Raw genomic sequence first — 8,130 nt, 5'->3', positions numbered from 1 at the left:
TACAAGTAGGCAGAGAGGCAAGCAGAGAGGAGGGAGCAGGCTCCCCGCGGAGCAGAGAGCCCGATGTGGGGCTCGATCCCAGGACCCTGAGATCATGACCCGAGCTGAAGGCAGAGGCTTAACCCACTGAGCCACCCAGGCGCCCCTACAGACTAGCTTTTAAGGGCAAAGGCCATGTGGTTGGGCCTGGTCACACACAGGTGGCCAATGAGATTGTCACACAGAGAAAGCTGCACAGTCCTGCTAGGTCACGCATAAGTGACCAATTGAATTACAATTTGCCCTATAGTAGATATTTGAACTAGCCTATCACCTTGGTCAGAGTTGGCGCCCAAAAGGCCCCCAAAGGGTGGGGCCCATAGTCCTTGGTAGCTAGGGAGACAGTATGTGCCCCCACTGATTGGATACCTCCACCTGGCCTGACCCACTCTTGTATTTGGGCTTGGTTACCTGGGACTGGTTTCTGGGACTTGTTTTTAAGTAAGTTCCCTGAGGGGGGGCAGGGTCAGTTTAAGTTTTACTGCATAAACTACAAAATCACTGTTTAACTGGATGGAATCGCTCTGGCTAAATAGGCCCTTACATTCCCCCCCTTTCTTTGGAGATTAGTCAAATTTTTGACTTTTCAGCCAATTCTATGTCCTCTTTTTAATGGCTGTCAGACTCTTTTTAATGACTCCAGTGTGATTTACCCAGAAACAGCATTCCTCTCCTAGGGCTATGCAGAGCCCCCCTTTTTCTAGAAATAGTATGTGAAGCCCTAATTGTCTGTATTTCCCACCTATACTTTAATAATAAGCACAACAATAAACTCAGTGAACTCATTGTTCTGAGTCTTAGCTTTAGTCCACTATTGGCGGGGTCCATCAGCAGCGGTATCCATCTCTGGGGGCATCCTTGTCCTTGACTCATTTGACGTGATTTGTGCGAATCCAGGCCCTGATGCCCTCAACTTCCACCGCTGTGGGGGTAGTCAGGATGACAGTAAATGGTCCCTCCCAGCGAGGCTCCGTTTCCCACTTGATGGTGATGTATCCAAACCAAGTCCCTGGGTTGGTAAGGATGTGGTTCCACCTCTGTCTCTGTCTCAGTGTGGGCAGTTCGGATCCCTGTGTGGGTTTTTTTTTTTTTTTTAGATTTTATTTATTTATTTGACAGAGATCACAAGTAGGCAGAGAGGCAGGCGGGGGGTGGGGGGGGAAGAAGGCTCCCTGCTGAGCAGAGAGCCCGATGTAGGGCTCGATCCCAGGACCCTGGGATCATGACCTGAGCTGAAGGCAGAGGCTTTAACCCACTGAGCCACCCAGGTGCCCCACACATGGGTTCTTTTTAAGACAGACTGTAATGCCTGCAGTGACTGGACTACAGACTGATCAGTCATATCTGCTAGAGCAGCCTCTTGTAGCCGAGGGCAGAGTGGGGGAGTGGGGCCTCCCAAACATTATTTCAAATGGGGTCACCTTGTTTAAGCAGGGTGTACATTGTGCCCTGAGGAGGGTGAAAGGAAGGAGAGCCACCCATCCATCGCCAATCTCCAGAATTAGCTCTGCCAAGGTCTCTTTGAGAGTCTGGTTCATTCTCTCTACTTGCCCAGAGCTCTGGGGCCAGTAGGCACAATGTAGTTTCCAATTCATGCCCATGGCCTTGGCCAATGCCTGCGAGACTGAACTCACAAATGCAGGGCCATTGTCTGACCCAATCACGAGAGGTAACCCAAACCTCTAGTAGCTTTTTGGCTACCATTCCTGCCATCTCATGTTTTGCAGAAAAAGCCTCTACCCAGCCTATCATCCATACAGATGTTGGCGGTCTTACCCTTGGCCATCTGCAGTGTCTTGGTGAGTGCAATCAGCTCCATTTTTTGCGCCGAGGTTCCGTGTGGCAGGGCTGCCATCCAGAGTTTCTGCTCAGGAGAAACCACTGCAGCCCCCACATACCTCTTTCCATCGACCATGTAGCTACTCCTGTCTGTGAACAGAGTCATCTCCACATCTGGGAGGGGAGTGTCTCCGAGATCCGGCCTTATTCCTGCGACCTGGGTTCCCGCAGTCTTGTGGGTGGTCAGCCAGCTCCTCTGGCAGCAACGTGGCTGGATTTAGCACCACTGAGGGCCAGAAAGTCACTTTCAGTTCTTTGAGGAGAAGGGCCTAATAACCTGTCACTTGGGCGTTCGTCATCCACTGGTCTGGTAGAGTCCAGAGAACTCGATAGCGTGGATGGTGGTCAAGATGAGATTTTGACCCAAAATCAATTACTTGCATCCTTGACCAGGAGGGCCGTGGCAGCAATTATGTGGAGGTAAGGGAGGAACCCAGCCACTACTGGATCTAGTTTCTTGCTTAGATAGGCTACTGGCCTTTGCCAAGGCCCCAGAGTCTAAGTCAAAACTCCTTTGGCCACCCCTACCTTTTCATCCACATACAAGAGGAAGGGCTTGGTAACATCTGGGATAACCAATGTTGGGCACACAGTAAGGCTGTATGTAATTTTCAAAATGCTCCTTCTGCCTCAGCTGTCCACTCTACCATAGTGAGTCCTCCCTTAGTTCGTAGAGAGGTCAGGCACTCTCCGTGAACCGTGGCATCCATGGCCTGCAGTAGCCCACTGTCCCAAGAAACTCCCTCGGGGCGTGGTGGAGCCGGGGGTATGGGGTGATCACCTGTTTCCTGGACTCAGACAGCGAACACACTCTCTCATGGAGATCAGAGCCTAAATAAGTGTTGTGGCTCTGACAGAGCTGTGCTTTCTTTGCTGACACCTGATACCCTTTTCCCTGCAGAGTCTGTAAGAGAACTCTGGTCCCCTGCCAGCATGACTCATAGTCCTCAGCGGCTATTTCTGCTATTCCCACTAACTCAGTCAGATTCTTCCCTTCAAATCCTTCAACTTTCTGAAGTTTCCTTCTTATATCTGGGGCTGACTGGCAAAGGCAAGATCGTCTAAAGGAGCTATTGTGCAACTTCTTTGAAGTTTACCTCAAGTTGTCTAGCTAGGTAAACAAACATTTAAAGACAACCAAATCTAGAATTTAACATCCATAAGGGTGTGCTATTAAAACATAACTTTTCCCTCTAAAATAACCCTCATTTCCAGAGATAGCCAAGTCAGGAATAATTTATTTGAAAAATGAGTCTAGTTTTAACAAATTTGGCCTAATTATTTACATAAGCTCAGCAAGAACAGTGACGATTTGCTTTTAAGTAAGTTCCCATGGGTGAGGGGGCAGTGTCAGTTTAAGTTTTACTGCATAAACAACAAAATCACTGTTTAACCAGATGGAATTGCTCTGGCTAAATAGGCCCTTATAGTTCCTAACTCTCTTTTCCTAGGTCACGGTGTCTGCCATTCTCAGGGAGTAGACCCCAACTACAAAACACTCTGGACAGAGCCCCGGGGAAACCCGTCGCTTCCTGCTCTACCCATGACCCCCATCCACACCCGCCCCTCCCCTCCCATGGACACAGCTGCAGTCCTGTCACACCCAGAAAGGGCCTGGCCCAGGTGGACAGGAACTCGGGCCGACATTTCTCAAGATGTCTGGCCCCTCTCCTCCCTTGCAGAATGAATCAACTCTTCCGTGTTCTCTCCTCTCTAGACAATTGCCACCCATGGTGACGGCCCACCTAAGAGGGATAGCATACTTTTATACTTAAAAGTCTTTTAGGTACATGTTCAAAAAGCGATCTAAAATACATGTCTTTCTGGGACGCCTGGGTGGCTCAGTTGGTTAAGCAGCTGCCTTCGGCTTAGGTCATGATCCCAGCGTCCTGGGATCGAGTCCCACATCAGGCTCGTTGCTCCGCAGGGAGCCTGCTTCTCCCTCTGACTCTGCCTTCCACTCTGTCTGCCTGTGCTCGCTCTCGCTCGCTCTCTCTCTGACAAATAAATAAATAAAAATCTTTAAAAAAAAAATAAAATACATGTCTTTCCAGTATAAAACGACCACTTGAAAGCCTTAAGTACATCTCATGATGGCGGTAGTCCAAAAAGTTCCTGCTCCCAGGCCTGGGTGCTGCTAAAAATAAGACCAGACCAAAATGGAGTCACTCACTCAGCTCCCTGTCCCCAAACCATGACTTCATTGCCATTTCGGCCTCTTCCAGAAATGGAATCTTAAACCCATCCATCAGGAATGAGCTCGTCATATCCAGCTGCTAGATCCCTGCCATCCCAGAAAGGAAGGTGACCTTCCACGACCCATTCGCCTCCCCCCCAACTCCCGGCTTTTTAAAAGATTTTATTTATTTGTCAGAGAGAGTGATAGAGCACAAGCAGGGGGAGTGGCAGGCAGAAGGAGAAGCAGGCTCCCCGCCGAGCAAGGAGCCTGTTGTGGGGCTCCATCCCAGGACTCTGGGATCATGACCTGCGCTGAAGGCAGACACTTAACCAACTGAGCCACCCAGACACCCCGAAATTTGCTTCTTAAATAGTTCCAACTCCCAGGAGCACCAAGCTCTCCAGAGGCAGTGGGTTCCCGAGGTAAATGCATGTCTGTCTAATAGCGAACAGATCTGGATTTGGTATAAGGAGAAACTTGACTCAGGTGACAATAAACTGATCCAAGAGGTACAAGCATCTCAAATCAGACAGGAAGGGGCTTTTCTCTTCCACGTAGAAGGGGAAGTCAGACTGATGGGGGCACCCAGAGGAGTACAGGGCCAGCGTGGCTGGACTGGACAGGGCCTCCTGTGGTCAAGGTGTTCTCACTCTCGGGAGAAACGGACTGCTGTGGGAAACAAAGGTGGAAGAGAAACCATTACATTTCCTTACTACTTACAGCCCAATGACAGGTCCCTGAAACAAGCAGAGTGACATTCCTCTAGGGACTCAACGGCTTTGATGTTGATACTATGCTAAGGGCAGAAGGCAATCCTAGCCTGACCCCCCAGGGTCCTGTAAGTCTACTTGAAGGTATAAAAATTCCTTTGGAAACTTCCTTTCTTTCTATTCCCCAAGATACATGTTGGCAATCATCCCACAAGCATATAATTGACCAACCCACTGATACACATTTGAAGGGTTTCATGACTCAGGGTTTACAAAACAGTAATGAGGCACTTTTCCCAACAACAGCTACACCCTCTAGATTCTGGAAACCTTGCTTCCAGAATTCCTTCCAGACATACGCTCTCCCTAACACCGGACCAACTTGCATGGATGTAATGGGCCACTCCTCATGGCCCCAGTGCAGCTCCTTCTGCCCAAGGGTCCTGTTCCCTGTACTTGAATAAAACCACCTTTCTGCACCAAAGACATCTCAAGAATTCTTTCTTGGCTGTCGGCTTCGAAACCCAACATCTTTCCTACATCACAGACCCGGAGCTGGGTCCCAGTCCCAGTGTTTTCTAGGTGTTGGAGGGGACCCAAATTTCAGGACTCCTGTGTGGAGAGAGCCTGAGAACTGTGTGGTAAGAAATGGGTTGCAGGGAACACTTGGTCAAGCTCCAGAGGTGCAGGGTCTCTGTTCTTAGAGGAAGGACACAGAGCCATGAGGACCTCATTCCCACACTGATTCCCAACACCTGAAGTCCCCAGGCCCTCCTGTCCCGTTCATACCTGTCCCCTCTGTCCCAGCTCTGGACAAGGGGGAGCTCCGTGGGGAAACTGAGTCAGGATATCCCAGTCTGGGAGGAGGGACCCAGCTCCAGTGCTCGATGGCCGCCCCATCAGGAGATGTGAGGTTGTGGTCAGAAGCTCTGCCAGGTCACAGGTTCTAGCAGGGGAGAGCAGATCCCTCAGGGTGCAGGGGCTCAGGCACCATCCAAGAGGGAGCACTCCCAGGCTCCTCTCTGTGGCTTTGGGTGGGCCTCGCCTTCATGTGCTCCTGCCCTTAGGGCCCTCCTGGGGAAAGGCATTGAGATAGTGAGTGCATGGTGGGGGTGGGGGTTGCCTGGGTGGGGGCTGGTTCCCACCTGAATGGGTTGTATACTGGTTCTCCCAATACCCTTAGGGGCCCCCAACCCAGCTCCCACCCTTGGCTGTGGGGTTGGGGTCCCAGAATCCAGACAGGTCCCCACTTTCCCCAGGAATCCCTGGCCAGAGGGGTCCTGGCCACCCTAATCCTTGGCCAGATGGCATCCAAGGGACCACAAGGCCATCAGTTCTGCAGCCAGGGTATGAGGGGGGAGGTCTTGGTAGGACCCGCTGTACCTGAGCAAGAGGTGAGGGAGGGACACCCAGAAGACAAGTTGACCAACGTAAAGCCATTTTGGTTTTAGGCTAACCCTCAATATAAAAGTCATCAGGTCATGCAAAGAGTCACAAGATCAGACTCAAGAACAACTGGACCCCACTCCCTACAGCAGTGAAAGCCAGAAAGCTTGCACATGCTCAAAGTCGTTCCCTGTAGGTATGTCTCCAACTCTAAGACAAAGGAAAAACTCACCTCAATGTAAATGATGAACCCAAAGTTAAAGGGGAAGCTCCTCCCTGTAGGGTTAGCTCATTGAAACAAAACAAAACACAACAGGGGCACCTGGGTGGCTCAGGTCATGATCTCGGGGTCTTCAGCTAGAGCCCCATGTGGGCCTCTAAAATCAGCGGGGAGTCTGCTTGAGAGTCTCTCTCCCTCTCCCTCTGCCCCTCCCCCAATAAATAAATAAATCTTAAAAAAAAAAAAAACACTTATAAAGCCTTTGGTTAGAGGTTCCGTTTCCCCCCTGTGAGGAGAGACCATCTCCTTTCTTACTTGTATACTTGGTAAATCCTTGTCCCTTTCTCTAAATGGCTTGCCCTTGAATTTTTTTTTTAAAGATTTTATTTATTTATTTGACAGAGAGAGATCACAAGTAGGCAGAGAGGCAGGCAGAGAGAGAGGGGGAAGCAGGCTCCCTGCTGAGGAGAGAGCCTGATGTGGGGCTCGATCCCAGGACCCTGAGATCATGACCTGAGCTGAAGGCAGAGGCTTTAACCCACTGAGCCACCCAGGCGCCCCGCCCTTGAATTTTTTTTGAAAAGATTTTATTTATTTATTTGATAGAGAGGGAACACAAACATGGGGACTTGGAGAGGGATAAGCAGGCTCCCCGTGGAGCAAGGGGCCTGATGTGGGGCTCAATCCCAGAACCCCGAGATCATGACCTGAGCTGAAGGCAGAGGCTTAACAACTGAGCCACCCAGGCACCTTTGCCCTCCAATTTCTTGCACAAAGACAAGAACCCTATTGGTGCGAGACCTGAGGCCAGCCCTCCCAGGGCCTTGCCCCTCTGGCATCGTAACTGAACCTGGGTCCTTCTCCCCACTGGCAGCAAGGCCACCTACCCAGTCTCGGAGCGCGCAGCAAGGACAGGAGTTGGTAAGGAGGTGGCCTGACGTCTGCCTATCACGAGTGACAGTAGAATGAATCCGTTGTCCATCCAAGGACATTACCTGGGAGGGATAAGACACCCAGAGAAGGGGGGGAACATGTTGTAAATCACAGAGACGGTGAGACTGTGTCCACCGGAATCCACAAACAGCCCTTGGATCGGAGAGCAGGACCCGACAAGGCCTGGCTGAAGGCGCGCCGACCCCACCGACATCACAGCTTCCGCTAACGCAGCGATGATGCTCGGCGTCACGAAGGACCGCGACGCGAGCCCAAACCACGTCGAGATGCCCCTTCCCCGCCGGGTGGCTGGAATCCAGACGCGGGGAACCGGCGCCGGGCGGAGACCCCGGAGGCCTGACCCCCACCTCCGCGCCCCGTGATGGCACCGGCTCCCGGGCTGCGCTCCAGCACGCGGGACAGGGGCTCCGTCCCTTCGCCCAGGCGGGGACCACGGACAGCTCCGTTCCGCCGCGTCCGGATCGGGCTCCGCACGGGGGAGGCTCCGCGGGGAGACTGCGTCGGATTCCGGGGGCGGAAGGAGGGCGCAGGCGGGTCGGCGGGCCGGAGTCCTCCGGGTTGGGAGCCGACTCCCCGCAGGCAGGTGAGACACGTGTGGAGCGCCGGCCTGTCAGTCAGGATGCGGGAGGCGGGGCCTGGGAGCGCTTCGGGTCCCGGAGGAATGTCCAATCAGGGTCGGGGGAGGTAACCCCGAATCCTCGTGCAATCAGGTCGCAGGACCAGAAGTATCGCCCAATCGGAGCGCGGGGCCTGTAACCCGTCCAATCAGGCCCGAGGGAGGACCCCGTCCTGGTAGGTGTGGC

General features: G+C 52.3%; 1 long non-coding RNA gene across 1 annotated transcript; it reads right to left on the bottom strand.

Moving 5' to 3' along the window:
- Nucleotides 1-4,336: 4,336 nt before the first annotated feature.
- On the bottom strand, nt 4,337-7,933 carry LOC101671227. Its single transcript, XR_001177173.2, has 3 exons — nt 7,261-7,933; nt 5,557-5,841; nt 4,337-4,726 (listed from the first exon to the last, which is right to left on the bottom strand). It is a non-coding gene; the product is annotated as an uncharacterized LOC101671227 (long non-coding RNA).
- Between the last annotated feature and the right edge of the window lie 197 nt (nt 7,934-8,130).

The sequence above is a fragment of the Mustela putorius genome, unplaced genomic scaffold (genome assembly GCF_011764305.1).
Source record: "Mustela putorius furo isolate JIRA1106 unplaced genomic scaffold, ASM1176430v1.1 tig00000095_pilon_pilon_pilon, whole genome shotgun sequence".
Classification (NCBI taxonomy): Eukaryota; Metazoa; Chordata; class Mammalia; order Carnivora; family Mustelidae; genus Mustela; species Mustela putorius.
This window is presented reverse-complemented; position numbering and strand designations above follow the sequence as displayed.